We start from the raw sequence: 18,144 nt of genomic DNA on the forward strand, positions 1-18,144 counted from the left end.
GGGTTTTCCGACTCCATTCTAGTTTTTATTTACAACATGCTGCCTTTAGCCTTACTTGCAATCGATCTTTTTTTCATACAGTGAAATCAAGCAACTGTTTTAAAATCGACACATCTTTACATGTGTTTTAAATGCTTGGCCTGACCAGATTTCTAACTGAACATGCTGATCAGCACTAACCCATTCCAAATAAATAGTAATAATAATTTGTAATTGTTATGCATTGCTTTTGTTAATACCGTGCAGTTATTATGTATGCAACAATATATTTCCTTCTCCTGACAAAAAGTGTTTTCATCCATTACTGTTATTTCTTCACAGCTGCCGGCACCACGTGAATAGTGACTTTAACATGTTCACGAATATAGAGCACTGTAATAATAGTAATTTTAATAATGAACTAACCCATACGCAGTGGCAGGAAATCTACTGAAACGGAAAGTTTGAATCTTGCCGTACCATTATTTTGAGTTCAATAGACGCGTGTGTTTATGAGTTATAACCGTAAATATTAACTGAAAATGGTATGTCCTGTAAATTGAAGTTCATTTGCACCAGGACATGTCCAATAAAATATCACAAGATCGCAATCTCAGTTGCTAAAAATGTAAGATTTTTCAATGTATAAGATGCACATCGTTTTTGCAGCCTATATACTGTGACTACGAACTTCACTTAAAGTAAGCTATATCTGACAAAAAGACCCATCTTCAATAATATTATCAGGTAGTTTGCACGTAGTTAGCTAATTTATTTGAAAACGTATTAATTTCTAAAGAAATAAATAATAGAAAAACACAATACATTTAATATATTCTATACACAAGCACAACCACGATTTTTACAAATTTTGGTTTAAAATATTTATGTGATGGTCAATTATTTATTTTCTGCCCTTTTATTAAACCAGCTTATGAATGAAATGTGTTGGTGCATCAAATGAGCACGCTGTGTATAAACTGTACGGGGAATTAACATCTCTGCATCTCCTTTGATTCGGGCGATTACTAACGCCTCTGCAGCCCCGATACAAAAGGGATCGCTTTTTACTTAGCTATATTAAATCAGCACATGCACGTTATAAAGCATTGCAAAAACAAAGGCAAGATTTGCATCCTTATGCAACTGTCTTTCAACTTATTATTAAGCCATCATTGATGTGTGAAAAATTGATGTTCTGTAAGAGGACTAATAGTGGAGGAGGGATTCGAGGTGGAGTTGCTGGCACTTTGATCTTTGATCGGCAAATTCCCATTTTTCTTTGTGTGACTATATTTGGTAAATCAGATTTGCACTCCACGTGTTGTGGGGAGTAAAAAGGCTATAGTTTACTTCCGGGTTTGGGGAAAAAAAACCAAACTGGTAATGACGTTTGATTATTTCTCTAAGCTTTTCAATTTTAATGGTATTTTCTCTCTTTATTGGTGATCTCAAACCTCAGAGATCGAGCGTTCCCACTGCGAAAAATATTTAATGATGTTCGCGTAATTATGTTCTAAGGTGTTAAATGTTAAAATGCGTGAATCAGATGAGAGAAATAAGTAGTTTTACATTTCAGATGATTTGTACAATTTATATATTTTGTATTGTAAAAATATTGATTGAAGTATTTCTTCTACTGATACCCATCAAAACGTTTCTATTGAAGATGAAAAAAATAACACCAGTGTCAACACGTACCTTAATTAATTAATACTGTACTAATGTGCATTATTAATGTTGATAGGTCAAAACCATGTCTGATTTGAATATACCACAGAGAAAACCTTATGGTTAACATTGCCATAATAAGAGGATTGTTATATTTAATTGGCCCGTTATTTTTTATTTAAGCATAATGTTTCCACAGTTTATTGTGTCCCTGGCGGCAACCAACCAGAAAGGGTCATGACACGAACATTGGAAAGATTGGAAAAAAATAGAAAAGGACATGGAGCAGATTAAGCGCAATACACGTAGATACCAGGCTGAAGAGTCTGCTCATCTTCAATAGTAAGGAAGCTGTGGGCTTGCTGGAGGCATGGGCATGTATTAGGGGATTTTATCAGGAACATCAGGACTACAACTTTCCAAAAACACTTGCAAAATATATATATACACACATAGAGGGTGAATCTCTCAAAGACACAACAGCCTTCAGCAAGGAACACTTTATCCAGCAGCAGAAAGGAGATTCAGCAAGGTGGCTTCTGCTGTCTGGCGATCTCTGCTACATCTCGGAATCTGCGCCATTCTGTTTACTTACCAACACAGAAAGAAAACTTTTATTGAACACGAGAACATTAATCTTCGCCAATGGCATAGTTTTTTTTATTATCTGCAAAATCTTGTATTAGCCTGACCCATTTCTGACGGCAGTGTGGTTAGACCTAATCACATATTAAATATCAGAAAAAACTAAAAAGTGCATTAGGAACAAAACATATTCATCACGTGAAAATGCTACATAAATTAGCTTTGATGCAAAGATTGTTTACATTCTTACTTTATATTGATCTGTTTATATTGATTTTTTTGTTATTGCCCAAGACGACGCTAAAGTTCCCGCCATTGCTTTGTCTGAGAAAGGTGTGGGAGGATTAAAAGTCCGGCAGATGCTAAATATAAAGAACCCTCAGTCCCAAGATGTTCAATTAGTAAAACCAATCGTGCATTTCATCGCAAATAATTGCGACATGTCTGTAGAAAAGGTTGCTTCGATAGCGCTACGTAGAATAAGCAGGCACAATTATACACAACATATTTCATCATTAATTGTACTAAATAAAGGCAAAGTGATCGCGGATCCCTTAAGTTTCAAACAGTTCTGTTTTCGACGAAATCGTTTTAAATAGGACGTTACCTGAGAGAACCTTAATACGCTATCAAATGACACAATGGGTATTTATTGAGAACTAGTATTAATGACCAGGCAATTTCGTTAAATAAAGTTTATCCTTTTAAAATGAGTTCTTCAATATTTACTGAGGCGTGACTGGAAATGAACCATATTAATTGATCCAAGATGTACTCAGAGTCCTGGAATGATTTCACTTATAAGCACTTGAAACAGTCACTCAGTCTCTAAATCACGTATTGCAGCAGGCAGTGTGTTTACATTGAACAAACCAAAAACAGTCACTTTCCTTTTAATGATTTAAAGGCTTCGCGATCGCAAATGCACTTGGTAGAAAAGAGAGTCAGTCGTTGATTCAAAGAATTCTGCTAACATGGTATAGTTTGAAATCATAGAAAATTACCGATGTGCGGAGAAAAGGAAATAAAGAGAGAAACTGAAAGAATAGAGATGTGTCAAGAAGGAAATAAGTAAGAGAAGTGAAAACTTAAAATAATTATCTGTGTAATGGTTGAGTAAAATGTATTTACACTACATGGTTTGAGAAATAGTATTTCCTTGCTCTGAATTAAACTTATCATATTTCTAAATATTTTTAAAAGTCCTGAACATTATAGAGCATACAGCCACAGCAACTTCAGTTTTCATGGAAAAATGGGTGGAATCACAATACGATTTGCAAAACATCAATAAAATCCCAAGATACCACGTAATAAAAATGGAATTTGACTTATTCAGCCACCATAAACCAATACTGGTAATTGTAAATGAACAGAGCTGTGGAATGTTACTCCTGGCAAAAACAATAAAAGCAATAAAAATAGATTTTACTCGGTCACGGTAAACAGGTGACATTACATATAGAGAACTCGGTCAAGATGAAAATATTTCCCTTTGTAGTATGCTTAAGGATCAATAAAGGTAGCTAGGGTTGCCAATTTAAAAACCTGTTTTAGGTTATATTTTAACATGATACTCCAAAAACATCCCTAATACTCTATAAAATAACATGCACCGATACCCCATAAAATAACACTCACTGATATACCTATAAAATCACGTGCACTGATATCCTAAAACATTACTCAATGATATACCCATAACATATATTGATATCACATAAAATAACACTCACTGATATATCCATAAAATAATATGCTGATACCCTAAAAATAATATGCATTGATATACCCATAAAATAATATGCTGATACCCTAAAAATAAGATGCATTGATATACCCATAAAATGATTTGCACTGATATCCAATAAAATAACACTCACAAAAATACACTGATACCCCCAAAATAACACTCACTGGTATACCTATTAAATAACATATATCCTATACCCATAAATTAACATATACCGATAAGCCATAAAAGCATGCATTGATATATCCATAAAACATACATTGATGTCTCAAAAAAATAACATATACGGATACCCATAAAATAACACTATGGTACCAATAAAATAACATACACTGGTACCCAAAAATAGTACTCACTGATATACCCATAAAATGACATGCACTAATATCCAATAAAATAACACTCACTAATATATCCAAAAAATAACACACTGATAAATCATATTAAAAAATCCTGCTACTCCAAAAAATAACATACTGATACCCTAAAAAATAACACTCACTGATGTACCCATAAAAAACACTCACTCAGTATAACTAGTTCTATTCACTTACACCTCTCCAAAAATGGAAGTGGTATTATATCTATACCAAGAGATTAAGAGCGCCATTACACAGGAGGAATCTCTCACACACAAACTGTTACATTGACTTTCTCTCACAAATGCACCGTATTTCTTTCTGGCACAATTTTTCACACAGACATGAGCATAGAAACAGGAGTAGGCCATTCAGCCCCTTGCACCTGTTCCATCATTCAATTCAAACATGGCTGATCTGTACCTCAACTTCATTTATCCACCTTTGATCCATATTCCTTGATACCCTTACCTAATAATAATCTATCGATCTCAGGCTTGAACATTTCTATTGACGCAGCATTCACAACCTTTTTGGGGGGAGAGAATTATACATTTCCACTACCCTTTGGATGAAAAAAGTGCTTCCTGATTTCACTCCTGAATGGTCTAGCTCTAATTAAGCTTGTGCCCCCTTGTTCTGGATTCCCCCACCAGAGGAAATAGCTTCTCTGCATCTACCCTATCAAACACCTCAATTAGATTACCCCTCAATCTTCTAAACTCAAGGGTATACAACCCAAGTTTATGCAATCCATCCTCATAATTTAACCCTTTAAGCCCCAGTATCATTTTGGTAAATCTGCACTGTACCCCCACTAAGGCCAATATATCCTTCCTGGGGTGCGGTGCCCAGAACTGAACACAATACTCCAGATGGGGTCTGACTGTGCAAGCGAAGCATAACTTCCTCTCCTTTGCATTCCAACTCTCTTGAGATAAAGGCTAACACACTATTATCCTTTTTGATAACTTTTCATACCTGCGCACTAGCTTTTAGTGATTTGTGAACTTAACCCTAACCCAAATCACTTTGCTCTTCTACAGTTACTAGTCTCTTGCCATTTAGAAAATATTATGATTTTTCTTCCTTGGTTCTAAAGTTGATGACCTCACACTTCCTCACATTGAACTCCATCTGCCACAGTTTTGCCCATTCACTTAATCTGTCTATGTCCCTTTGTAAATTCCTGCTCCCATCTAAACAACTTACTGCTGGGGTAGATTTTGACTTTGTGCAATAGTGTGAAATGGGTGATGGAAAATTGGCAGCAAATAAAAATCGGGACAGGTGTAAAAGGGGCTGCCAATTCACTATCACCTGTTTTACACTATTGCACAAAGTCAAAATTACCCCCTCTATTCCTTCATCCAAGTTATTGATATATACTCAGCAGAAACTCAACTACATCAAGCCACATAAATACCATGGCTACTAGAGCAGGTCAGAGTATTCTGTGGCAAGTGGCTTACTGCCTGACTCCACAAATCCTCTCCACCACCTACAAGGCACAAGTCAGGAGTGTGATGGAATACTCTCCACTTGCCTGGATGGGTGTAGCTACAGCAACACTGAAGAAGCTCATCACCATCCTGGACAAAAGCAGTCCACTTGATCGACAGGCCAGCCACCACCTTAAACATACAGCATGGCTGCAGTGTGTACTATCCACAGGATGCACCGCAGCAACTTGCCAAGGCTTCTTCGATAGTCCCTCCCAAACCCGCAACCTCTACCACACAGAAGGACAAGGACAGCAAGCAAATGGGAACACCATCATTTCCAAGTTCCCCTCCAAGTCACACACCATCCTGACTTGGACATGTATCACCGTTCCTTCATCGTTGCTGGGTCAAATTCCCGGAACTCCCTACCTAACAGCACTGTGGGAGTACCTTCACCACATGGACTGCAGCTGTTTAAGAAGGCGGCTCACCACCACTTCCTTAAGGGCAACTAGGGATGGCCAATAAATGCTGGCCTTTCTAGCGATGCCCACATCCCAAGAGTGAATTTTTAAAAAGTTTAATTGTCAGTTTAATGTTATATTTAACAAGTATTACATTTCTTTATGATCCATTATAGTCTTATCTGCATTTGTCTTTAATAAACCCACATGCCCCAGACCACTCTCTTTCTCTTAATATACTGATAAAAACTTTTACTGTTTGTTTTAATAGTTCTTCCAAGATTTTGTCAATACTCCCTTTTGTTGTTTTCTTATAGTTATACCAGTCATTTCCACTTTTTTTTGCATTGGCGTAAGCCTTTTCTTTTAGCTTAATACTGTCTCTTACCCTTGTTATTGACCATGGTTGCTTAAATGCACATACAGACTATCTCTCAAGGAGAAACTTCAGTGAAACACAAAATCACATTCAGTCTTACAAACATGAGCCCTAATTTTAACTTGGGGTGGGAATTGGGTGGGCCGGTCAGGGAGGAGTGGGTGGCAAGCCTTCATGACGTTGTCACCAAGAGGCTCGGGTCATTACCATTTGAAGGGCAGGCTACCCTCCCGATCGCCTGCAGAATCGGGCAGCCTGCCCACATGCTTTCTTGATGCCTCCCTAGAGGTTCTGGTGGAGGAAGTGAGGGCCTGGAGGGAGGTACTCTTCCTCAGCACCCGCAGCCCGGGTGTTGGTGGTAGTTACTTAGGTGGCAGCTGCTGCTCCTCCAATTCCTGCTGCAGAACAAAAAAGCAAGAATGGCACCCATAGTATTAGGGAAAGCTGACTGAAGGATTGACAGGCAAAAAAAAGTGTGGAAGTGGTGATCTGGAAGCTGGAAACTCCCTTGGAAAACCAGACAGCAAAAGATCTTCAGATCCAGCAGCTTTTATACTGCTTCAGGAGCTATGAGACACCAATCCTGCTGGTGGTGCAAGGCTGGGCTGGGCATTCGTGATTTCAGGTTGAAATGCAATGGGGGCGGGTATGACTTCATTGGAGTGTGACTTGGACTTTTTCATTAGGACCCTTTCTTACCTGGGGCAGGAGACTGGCATGCAGCCAGAAACTGGTGAGTTAAAATGGTGGTGGGGATGGGGTGGGAGCGGCGCGGAAAGGGTGCAGGGAGCCCCCAGACACAATATTAACCATGCCTGTCCCGTTCTTGCCGGGTGGGATAGGTTAAAATAGGTCCTATGGTGACTTTTCTGACAACTCAGAGTGGGACATTAACAATACATTTTTTGTTGAAGTATTTCAACAAAATTAGAAATTGTAAATTAAATAAAATGAAATAAAAGTGCAGTACTGAGGGAATGCTGTACCATTGGAGGTGTCATCTTTCGGATGAGACATTAAACCGACGCCTCATCTGCCCTCTTAGGTTGACGTAAAAGAACCCATGGCACTATTCAAAGAAGAGCAAGGGAGTTCACCCTGGCAGGGGAGACCAGGCCAATATTTATCCCTCAACCAACATCACTAAAACAGATTAACCGGTCATTATCTCATTGCTATTTGTGGGATCTTGCTGTGTGCAAATTGGCTGCCACGTTTCCCTCTGTTACAACAGCGACAACCTTCAAAAGTACTTAATTGGCTGTAAAGCACTTTGGGACATCCTGAGGTCGTGAAAGGCGCGATATAAATGCACGTTCTTTCTTTAGTAAAATCTGCAGATTATCTCAATGAATAAGCAGTAACCTACAGGGCTACGGACCAACTGCTGGAAAGCTCTTTATCGGCCAGCATGGACACAATGGGCCGAATGGCCTCCTTCTGTGCCGTAACATTCTATAATTCTATGAAGACCAATGTACATCAGAAGTTAATGTTTTGCTGTTAAAGGAACATTCCCTCCAGGTGCTGCTAAAAGTATGAACCTGGAAATTAGTGTGAACGACATTACTGTATGAACACTTAATTCCTTTCTTTGTATCAAATTCCTTTCTTCACTATTTTAACAGACATTAACCTGTTCATTTTAAATAGGTTAATATTTCTATTAAAATAGCAGGGGGAGGAATTTTATATGAATCCATTAAGTGCTCATAAGATAACATCTTAAGAGTAATTTTCAGGTTACTTGATGAGGCTTAGTGGTTTACTGTAAAATAAACCCAATGACATCGATTGCACAACTCACAAGCTCAAAGAGTGAGTGACACAGGCCCAACATATATGATTGTCTACTTTTCAGTAAGCCGCTGAGCTCTATCATATATCTTGTTTTTACCGCACATAACTGATTTTACAAGTTAATTTAAATTGTTTTATAAAGACTGAAAGAGCATAGCAGCTTTACTCTGCAGGGATTTGCCATCACAGAATACTGCTGCCTAATCTGTCCTACAGATTAACTGTGCGGTGATCATGTCGTTTTGGTGAGTTCAGTATGCAGGCATGTTGGTTGATGTACACCTCCTAGCATGATACATTATAACAGGTAAAGTTTTCATTTTATTCTTCACCTCCCTTCCCAATGGTGGGTTAGTCTTCTGAGGACATTTATTCATGCTGGGGGCAGTTCTTCGGAACCTTGTGTTAGCTTGGTTCACTGGTAGCGCAGATTAGGGGAGCAGGACCTTACAAAGAGAGTACAGCAGGCTTTGCACATGGGCTGATCAGTGGCCAATGTAGTTTAATGTGGATAAATGCAAGGCACTGTATATTGGAAATAAAATAGGAGACAGGTGTACCCACATTGGCACAGCTGCTCCACTCAGCCTGCTCATGCTTCTGCCTTTGATGCCCTCATCCCCTTCAAATCCCTCACTGTCTTCCATTCCCACCATCCTCCTGGTACAATTCCCACCTGAGTACCCTTAAATCTGAAGGTTGCAGGAATAGTGCATACTTGACGCACAAGTGGCCTGTTTGTCCACTGCGAGATCTGGTTCAATCAGTACAGTGAAGCAGTACTATGTCTTCTTCTAAATCCTCGCACTATTCCAGAATTATACAGCAAAGCAAAGACAACCCAGGCTGATCTTAAAAATGACAAATCACCTCTTCTCACTCCCTTCTCTGATTACCTCATCTTTATCTCCAACACCAAATATGAGGAGGTTATAGATTTCTTTGTCACAGAGATCAAGTCTGTCTGCTTGGCTGCCTCAGTGCCTTTTCCTCCTCCTCCTCCTCCATTCTAGACTCCCCCAGCCCACCCATCCCCTTTTCCTGACTTCACACCACTCTGCAGCTAATCTCCCATCTCCTTGTCTCTCACCACATTCACCATCACATGAAACCCACCACCGTGCATTCGACCCCTACCAAACCAACTCTTTAGCAAACAATTATCCATCTCAGTGGTTCCTTATCCTGTTGTTCTGATCTCACCTTTCAAGACTGCCATCACCACCTCTTCCTTGAAAAATCTACCCTTGATCCCTCCATCCTCTCTAACTACTTCAAATCTCAAACTTCACTTTCCTTGCTTAAATCCTTGACCATGTGTCACCATACAGTTCTATACTCATCACTCTTTTCACTCCCTCTTCAAATCACTTCAGCCCAATTTCCACCCTATTTACAGCATCGAGACCACCTTAGTCAAAGTCACCAACAAGGTCCTTCGTGACTGCCATCGGGGTGAGCTTTCCCTTCTCATCCTCCTTGACCTGTCTGCAGCAGTTGATACAATTGACCACTCTGTCCTTCTCCATCTCTTCTCTGTGGCCCACCTCCGTGGCACTGCCGTAGCCTGATTCTACTCCTACCTGTCCTAATGAAGCCTGCATATTTCTTGCAATGGCCTCTCCTCCCAAATGCACATAATCTCTTGGGTGTATCCCAGGCTCAATCTTCAATCCCCTTCTTTTCCTCATCCACCTACTGCTTCTTGGTGACATTATTTATAGGCATGGGGTCAGCTTTCATGTGTATGCTGAAACACCACATTATTGATAGGCATGGGGTCAGCTTTCATGTATATGCTGAAATACCCAGATCTACCTTTCTGCCACCACGTGACTCCTTGGCCACCATTGTGCTTTCTGACTGCTTAGCCAACATCAAGTAGTGGATGAGCAAGAACTCCCTTCAACTCAATATCAACAATACCAATGCCATCCTGTTTGGCTCCCAACCAAAAACTCAGTGCCTTAGACCCTGACTGCATCCCTTTCTCTGGCTGCTAACTCAGACTGAGCCTGACAGTGTACAGTATACAGCCTTGGTGTTTTGATTGACCCAGAGTTGAGCTTCAAATCCCATATCCTAACCACAACCTAGGATCACTTCTTTCCACTTGCGCAATATCACTCGCCTCCACCTTCCCTCACCCTCACTGCCACTGAAATCCCTATCCATGCCTTTGTCAGCTCTCAACTCAATTACTCCAACCCAGTTCTTGCTGGCCTCCCAAGTTCATCGCAAATTGCAACTCATCCCAAACTGCGCTACCTGTAATCTATTTTACTTCCCTATTGTTCCTGTCCTCACCAATCTTCATTGGTTCTCCACACTACAATACATTAATTTCAAAATCTTTGTTCTCATCTACAAGTTTCTCCATGGCTTCACCTTTCATTATTTCTGCAGCCTTCTTCAGCTTTCTGTTTCAGCATGTGTCCTTCACTTTTTCGACTCTGGCCGTGGTTGTATCCCTCCTCTCCCTCTGCTCTACCTTTGGCTATGGAGCCGTTTTGGTCTTGGCCCCACACTTTGGAATGGTCTCTCTAAATCCCTCTGCCATACTACCTCTGATCCCTCCTCAAAACCTATCTCTTTGATCACGCCTTTGGGTATCACACCTAACCCTTCTCTGTATCTGGTTATTACTGTCTTTGTAAAGTTCTTTGAGATATTTTATTACAATAAAGGCACAATATAGTGCAAGTTATTCTTGTTGTTACGAGGAACTTGACAAAGAGGATATACTTACAAAGGGGCAAGTTGAAGGAGACCTAGAGGTGTCAGTTAACTATTCACCTGCTATGTCTAAAAACTGTGAAGTGGTTATAAATAAAGCAAATAGGATATCAGGGAAGGATATCATGGAATTAGATCACATGCAGTGTGAGGGCATAACCGAGAAAATCGACTACAGTGACTGGACAAGCCTGATCGTGCCTGTGGTAAAACGTGAACAGATGGTATGGAGACTATTTCTGAAAGTGAAAGCACTGAGACCATCACCAAAGAAAGCCCTAATAACAGTCTGGCTTCAAAGAAAAGCACTAGAAATTGCTCAATCCAGAGGGCAAGAAACAATATGACCGGGAATTTCTTCTTGGACTCCAGTTATAACCAACCAGTATCCAGGATCCCATCTTACCTATGCAATACTGTTATGATTTTTTAAAATCACGTTATTGTAAGATGTAGATGATGAATTTCTTTACTTGATGTTTTTTAGCTGTTAACCAGGCTCATTCTGGGAGATGATTATTTTCACCTTATAATTCTGAGGGGGAAAAGTGATATGTACTTGTGTATTGTTAACTGAATACTAGATGGCCCCTTGATGGGAGTAAGCACAATGTAGCAATTATGCTTCTCTTGCATTCCTTTGTTATTCTTTAATGGGAACGTTCTAGACGGTCTGGAAATAAAAGCAGCTAACTATTACCACAGCAATTTGAGCATTTATTTGGACATAGCACCTGGGACTTCTCTTAAATATATAGTTCAGTACCACATCACAAGGTGCCTTTTCCCACGAAACCCTGGGGATCTGCAGGCAAAATTTTCATCATTTGTAAAGTAATAACAATAAACTTCAAGAAATGGACATAGTAGCAAAGTAAAATATTGATGTGAGGGAGGATATTTAAAAGATGGAAGTCACTGGATGTGTACATTTACATCCTGTAATTTTGGGAGGGAAAGAAATGTTGGGTTCAAAAAATGCTGTTTCACACCACTGCCACAATGGGAAAATGCCAAGTGGAAACCAGGCATTTCCCCACAAATAATACATTGATATTCAGTCCACATACGTAGTATAAATAAAATATAACCACACAGCTGTTTCATACATAACACCCGAACAAAATGTCCTTTTATTTCTGACCCATTGCATTGTATGTGCAGGAGCCTATACGGTTAAAAATTAAATTCTTTGGGATACTTCCCTCTTACCAGGCTCTGCAAGACACCTTGCAATTTATATTCTACACTTTTAATGAAAAGATATATAGGTATTTAGTGCAGCTTACATCGAATTTATGAATATTTCATAAACCTTCCATTTTCCAAGTTTTTACCACCCCTGTGGCAAACTGGAAGTGACACAATGGCTGAAACATGATTCTCAGTAAGCTCCTTATCAGTGTCTCATTGAACCTATTAATATAGTACAGTACAAACTAGTCCACTACACTCCTGTACTCACAAATGTCAACCTGGTGATATGGGATGTTCAATGCTTAAATTACGCTTCTGATTTGATTCCAAATCATTTTAACCATTATAATTTTAATATGTTAGATCCCATTAATTAAGGGATGAATACTCCTTCGAGAGTGAGGTAAGCTACTCTTAAGGTTTTACATGAATGTGGTAATGTTGTTGGTAAAACTTGACACTAATAATTTCATTTTTATTGATACTGTATTATTATATTATATTATGATCATTTCATGTCGTATTAACAATTCAATAACCCATAAAAATAAAGAGAAATAAAACCAGCTTTTACATGTACACAAAGGCCCAAGTCATTATGCTATTATAATTGTAATAGCAGCATAATGGGCACTGGCACCATATGGGTGAAGTGGCATTAAACAATTCCACTTCACTTATACCCAGTTGTTATACATGCCTGCAGATAGAAGCACTCCAGTGCTCTGTGAAACTCAGAGCATCACTGTGCATATTCAGATACATACCATATCTAAATGTGTGAAGTGGCGCTCTAAGTTTCAAAGGAAACCAGAGCAGCAATTGTGCGCCACCCATTTCACCTGGTTAATGGTTCCCTCTCCTCAGGTACTGTCCACCTCCCCTTCAAATTTGCCGTCATCACCCCCTCCTCAAAAAAACCCACCCTTGAACCATCTGTCCTTGCAAACAACTGCCCCCATCTCCAACCTTCCTTTCCTCTCCAAAGTCCTTGAACATGTTGTTGCCTCCCAAATCTGTGCCCATCTTCCCTGCAATTCCATGTTTGAATCCCTCCAATCAGGGTTCCATCCCTGCCACAGTACTGAAATGGCCCTTATCAAAGTCACAAATGATATCCTATGTGACTGTGACCATGGTAAACTATCCCTCCTCATCCTTCTCGACCTGTCTGCAGCCTTTGACATGGTTGACCACACCATCCTCCTCCAATGCCTCTCCTCTGTCATCCAGCTGGGTGGGACTGTGCTGGCCTGGTTCCATTCTTATCTATCCAGTCATAGCCAGAGAGTCACCTGCAATGGTTTTTCTTCCGCTTCTGCATCGTTACCTCTAGAGTCTCCCAAGGACCTATCCTTGGCTCCCTCCTATTTCTCATCTACATGCTGCTCCTCGGCAACATCATTCAAAAACACTTCAGGTTCCACATGCACGCTGATGACAACCAACTCTACCAAACCATCACCTCTCTCGACGCCTCCGCTGTCTCTGATTTGTCACACTGCTTGTCCGACATCGATTACTGGATGAGCAATAATTTCCTCCAACTAAATATTGGGAAAACTGAAGCTACTGTCTTCCACAAACTCCATTCCCTAGCCACCAACTCCACCCCTCTCCCTGGCCATTGTCTGAGGCTGAACCAGACCGTTCGCAACCTTGGTGTCCTATTCGACCCTGAGATGAGCTTCTGACCACATATCCACTCAATCACCAAGACCTCCGTAACATCGCCTCCGCTTCTGCCTCAGCTCATCTTCCGCTGAAACACTCATCGATGCCTTTGTTACTTCTAGACTTGACTATTCCATTGCTCTCCTGGCTGGCCTTCCATCTTCCATCCTCAATAAACTTGAGCTCATCCAAAACTCCACTGCCCATATCGTAACTCTCACCAAGTCTCGTTCACCTATCACCCCTGTGCTCGCTGACCTACATTGGCTCCCGGTCCAGGAATGCCTTGATTTTAAAATTCTCATCCTTGTTTTCAAATCCCTCCACGGCCTTGCCCCTCCCTATCTCTGTCACCTAATCCAGCCCTATAACCCTCAGAGGTCCCTGCGCTCCTCCAATTCTTGCCTCTTGTACATCCCCGATTTTAATCGCTTCACCATTGGCAGCTGTGCCTTCAGCTGCCTTGGCCCCACGCTCTGGAATTCCCTCCCTAAACCTCTCTGCCTCTTCACTCTCTCTCCTCCTTTAAGTCACTCCATTTCTTCAACCAAGCCTTTGGTCACCTGGCCTAATATCTCCTTATGTAGCTCGGTGTCAAATTTTGTTTGATAATTGCTCCTGTGAAGCACCTTTGGACATTTTACTAAGTTAAAGACACTATATAAACACAAGTTGTTGTTGTTGTCGTTGGTGGTGGTTGCACAAACAGAAGCCTGGGCTTAGGGGTTAGACTCATGTTAGTAACTGAATAGAACAATTTTCTGGAGCATTGTGTTAAGTCTACTTATCGTACAGCACAATTGTTCACTCAAATCCCGATCTTGATGGTGGAAGTGGAAATGTCAGTGGGGACACAGATTTAAAAAATATGCCACTGTTGAGTTATGCCATCAATTTAGTGTCAAGTATATGCAGGCACCAGCATAAATTTGGCACTAAATTGGTCATTAATAACCGTGCATAGATTATTCTATGAATCCTTTTGTGCAGTACACACCTATGTTTGATGCATGGTGGGAACATGTAGGAATTACATTTGAAACAGTATAGGACCTCAAATATACAAACTACAGTACAGTACATATAATATCCATTGTCATAGTGCACTCAGGCTTGCTTTTCAAAAGAAAAAATAAATAAATGGAGTAAGACAATGAACTGTTGTCTTTTGACACAGTTAAATTAATTAGACACTAATGCACTTGCACTGTTGACTGCGAATATTACTTAGACAAATCAGATCAAGGTTGCACAAACCATTTTTGCTTCTTAGATCACAAGAGGCACACAAGTATCTGTTAAACCATGAAAGTGTGATACCAAGCCTCGTGGGGCCACTTGAATCTCAGCAAAGCGCCACAGCAATGGTAGGCGTGGGACAGCATTGTTAGATTAACTCAGATACTGTGCCACTTCCTTGGAAGTAGTACCCACAGTAGAGTACTGCATTTAAAAGTAAAAACAAAAAAATTGCAGCTTCCCCCCAATGGCTCAGTGAGTTTATCCAATGAGTAGATGGGCTGGGCAGAATGGAAAGATCCCAGGGATGATCGATGGTATGTGCTGCATTAGTTTATCTCAGCCAGGGCAGCAATAGAATGTTAAAGTCTGACCTCAACGTGCCAGGTTAGGGAGGGAAAGTTAACCAGGAATCTTGTTTCTGATTGCCATTCAGTGATGCCTTTTGGTTTAGTTGAAGCAAATAGCATTAATGCATTGATAGATTAAGTGAGTGGGCAAAACTATGGCAGATGGATTTCAACACAGGTAAGTGAGAGGTCATTCATTTTGGACCAAAAATGGATAGATCCGAGTATTTTTTAAATGATGAAAAGTTAGGAACAGTGGTGGTCCAAAGAGATTTAGGGGTCCATGTACACAGATCACTAAAATGCAGTAGTCACGTAAAAAAGCAATCAAAAAGGCTGTTGAAATCTAGAGGGCTAGAATATAAAGGGAAGTTTTACTACAGCTATACAAAGCCCTGGTTAGACCACATCCAGAGCACTGTACAGTTCTGGGCACCAACCTTAGAAAGGATATATTGGCCTTGGAAGGAGTGCAGCACAGATTCACCAGAATGTTACCAGGGCTCCAAGGGTTAGATTATGAGAAGAGATTACATAAACTAGGCTTGTATTCCCTGGAATATAAAAGGTTAAGTGGTGATCTGATTGAGGCTTTTAGGATTTTGAAAGGAATTGGTAGGGTCGATAGAGAGAAACTTTTTCCGTTGGTGAGGGAGTCTAAGACAAGGGGACATAACCTTAAAATAAGAGCCAGGCCATTCAGGAGAGAATTTAGGAAAAACTTCTTCATGCAAAGGGTGGTAGAAGTGTGGAACTCTCTCCCACAAAAAGCAGTAGATGCTAGCTCAATTAATCATTTTAAATGTGAGATCAATAGATTTTTGCTAGCCAAGGGTATTAAGAGATATGGAGCCCAGGCAGGCGGATGGAGTTAGGAAACAGTTCAGTCATGATCTGATGAACCTTTGTAAAGCACTGGTTCGGCCACAACTAGAGTATTGTGTCCAGTTCTGGGCACCGCACTTCAGGAAAGATGTGAAGGCTTTAGAAAGGGTGCAGAAGAGATTTACTAGAATGATTTGAGGGATGAGGGGCTTTAGTTACGTGGATAGACTGGAGAAGCTGGGGTTGTTCTCCTTGGAACAGAGACGGTTGCAAAGAGATTTGATAGAGGTATTCAAAATCATGACGGGTCTAGACAGAGTAGATAGAGAGAAACTGTTCCCATTGGCGGAAAGGTCAAGAACCAGAGGACATAAATTTAAGGTGATTGGCAAAAGAACCAAAGCTAAGGAAAAACTTTTTTACACAGCAAGTGGTTAGGATCTGGAATGTACTGCCCGATTGGGTGGTGAATGCAGATTCAATCATGGGGCTTTCAACAGGGAATTGGATAAGTACTTGAAAGTAAAAAATTTGCAGGGCTACGTGGAAAGGGTGGGGGAGTGGGTCTAGCTGGATTGCTCCTGCATAGAGCCGGCGCGGGCTCGATGGGCCGAATGGCCTCCTTCCGTGCTGTAACCTTTCTATGATTCTATGATCTCACTGAATGGCGGCACAGGCTCAAGGGGCTAAATGGCCTACTCCTGTTCCTATGTTCCTATTTCAGAGGAAGCTAGAGGGAGAAAAGAATAGAAGGATATGTTGATAGGGTTAGATGAAGAGGGGTGGGAAGGGGCTTGTTTGAAGCATAAACATTGGCATAGACCAGTTGGGCTGAATGACCTGTTTCTGTGCTGCAGACTCCATGTAATATGTAATGCATGTAGACATTTTGGGCTGGATTCTCCACTTTGGAGCGCACTTCCAGCAGGGTGGGAATTAAGCCTGACCAGCCAAAGCCACACCAGCCCATTTCCCTGAGTCGGGGTCATTACAGATGGATGACGGGCTTCCAGCGAGATTTCTGCCACCAAGTGAGAGCCTGCCGGTCCCTAGTGGTGCCATTGCTGCAGCACCAGAAGAGGTGGCTTGGAATTTAAAGGTGCAGAAGAGCCTTGAAGATTGGAAAATCAGCTGCCTTTGTAGGCCTGAGCGGAAATTGAGGCCTACAAAAGAAGGTAAGTGGGGACAAGTCTGGAGAGCAAAAAGGCCGCTGCAAGGCCCTGTCCCTCGATTTGAGGACCTCAGGACTGTTACCTGTTTGCCAGAATCTGATCCTGATGGAAGTAGGGCCAGTGAAGTTTACCAAGGCCAGTTTCCTTAAGGCAATCAATTGCACAGCCATTGATTGCCACTGGCCCACTTATGCTGCGGCAAGGTGCCACAGTAATATCGCCCCGTACTGCAGTGAGTGCCACAATACTGCCAACAATCACCTGGAAATCCACCCACATTATGCTAATAACCCCAGGATTGGGAAGGAGTCAGGGACATATCGATTGAGCCAGGCAGAAGTTCCGCCCTGTCCCAAATCCTGGTGCTTAACATGAGGGAAACAAAAAAAAAGTAAATAAAAAATATGCACAATTTATTTCAGAAACCCAACATAAAATATCATTGGTAATTTATTACAACAAAATGAAAGGGGTGCTGACAGTTCTATAACACAGAAAAAATATTAAACTTGTAAG

The sequence above is a fragment of the Heptranchias perlo genome, chromosome 21 (genome assembly GCF_035084215.1).
Source record: "Heptranchias perlo isolate sHepPer1 chromosome 21, sHepPer1.hap1, whole genome shotgun sequence".
Classification (NCBI taxonomy): domain Eukaryota; kingdom Metazoa; phylum Chordata; class Chondrichthyes; order Hexanchiformes; family Hexanchidae; genus Heptranchias; species Heptranchias perlo.